Source organism: Copadichromis virginalis, linkage group LG8, assembly GCF_057382275.1.
Source record: "Copadichromis virginalis isolate Kocher_CV1m ecotype Utaka linkage group LG8, C_Virginalis_male_GT1.1, whole genome shotgun sequence".
In the NCBI taxonomy this organism is placed as follows: domain Eukaryota; kingdom Metazoa; phylum Chordata; class Actinopteri; order Cichliformes; family Cichlidae; genus Copadichromis; species Copadichromis virginalis.
The window spans coordinates 10,810,936-10,813,017 of NC_140625.1; positions in this window are offsets into that span (position 1 = coordinate 10,810,936).

The window sequence follows — 2,082 nt, forward strand, 5'->3', positions numbered from 1 at the left end:
CCTTTTGGTCCATATTGAGATTTGTCAACATTATCTGAACTATTTGACTCTACATCACATCCCAAAGATGGTCTGTTGGACTGAGATCTGCTGACTGTGAAGGCCGTTTGAGGACAGTAACCTCTGTCATGTTTACAGAGCCTGTTTGAGCTTTGTGACATTTAAATGACGTCATTGCATTTTACCCAGAGAAATGACGCTCAATGGATATTTTCTCTGTATTGAAAAATATTTTGTCTGTGAACACTAATGATGGTTGTGTGGGGAAAATCCCAGCTCGTCAGCAGTTTGTCAGATACTCAGATCAGCCTGTCTGGCACCAACAACTACGTCACACTCATTTACCTTACTAACTCATTCTGGTGCTCAGGTTAAACTTCAGCAGTTTTTTTCCCCCCCAAATGTCTGTTTGGCTAAATCAGGGGTCGGCGACCTTTCTGATGATGAGTGCCATCTAAACTTTCCTCAGAAGTCAATGTGCCATATGATTGCATTAGCAATAACGCTCTATATTAACAGTTACACACTATATAGAACTTTATAGAATTATATTTGTTTGCAGATGTTGGCAGTTATCAGCGAATAGTTACCAGCTATTTTGAAACAAACAAAAAAAAGACACTTTTTATCCATAACAGCAAATGAACTGTACAACAGAAAATGCAAATGCTATTTATGGTCTCCTCACAACAATGATAAGAAAAATAAACTGAGCCAATATGGCATGTTTGTTAATACACTCTGATCTCTGGTTTCCCACTCAGAGACACAAGTCTCCGAGTGTCCAGCATTCAGACGGCTACCTGAGGACACTCATGTGAGAGAAAATCTGCTCACACAGATATGTAGAGCCAACTACTGTCAATAAGGCCTCTGCAGTGTTCTGAAGACAGTTAAACTTGTCAGGTAGTGATGTCCATCAGGTGAAAATACAAGCTCCATGAACACGCACAGCTATGCACCAGCTGCGTCTGTAGTTCTGCAAACTTTGACCCCCACAGACTCGAGCTTTTCAGTTCAATCAGCTGCATTTCGATGTCCTCTGTGTCCAGCCAGTTAATGCGAGACAAACCCAGCTGCTCATTAAAGCTTTCTGGTTTGATCAGAAAATAAAACATTGGTCCATACATCTGAAAGCCCCGAAAATGCATTCTGTCTCGAGTCTACAGATGTATCCGTGTATTTCCGTGGTGCTGATGCTGCGCTGAGCGGACAGCTCCTGAAACTTTTGAAGTGTCGGAATGTGGAAATTTCAACATCGCTTGAAAAAACTGACAGCTAGCAACGTCCCTCTCACCGGTAGGCGAGTTATTTTTAGCCAATTACAAGTTGAATCTGGTAGTTGGGGTTATTAGCTAAGATAGCGTCATCAAGAAGTGGCACAACTAATGTGTCTATGCGAGGTGATTTGTGATGTGCATCGCTGGCCAGGAGATGTTCAGTAAGAACATCTCCTGGTTTCATCCTCATGTTTCCCTCTCACCACATATCCAAACCAATATCATGACCAGCAGCTTTACAGCTGTAGAAGAGGCAGCTGTGCAGCAAAGACACAGAGTAACTCCAGCTTTGTGTCTTTTTCATTGTAGCTGAAGTCCGGGACAAACTGTGTTTCTTTTCACCTAAATACGAAACGCGTAATATTTTCTCTGAATACGAGAGGATTCCGTTTTTTAAGGGGTGGTTGGCAACTCTACTAACCTTATGAATAAAATAAAGTTCACTATCAGTAACATCAAAGCACCCACCCAGCTGTATATAAACTCCATCATGCTAGCTAGCACGCAGTACAAGTTATACACCTAAACTTGGTTTATATCTGACCCAGATAGACTGCAGGTCATAACTTCTTACCTGAAGTTCAGTTCACCTGATACTCCTCCTCCTGCCTCCCCTTTCCCTCATCCACCTGCTGGCCTCTGTGGAAGCTCCGCCATAGCCACCACCAAACAACTGAGTCATTTTTACACATCTGCCAGCACCTGGTCAATCCTCCACCTTTCATTGTTTATACTGTTACAGAAATTAAAAAAAAAAAAAATCATCGGGCACATATGGTCGTGCCATCAGTTAACCCTTTGC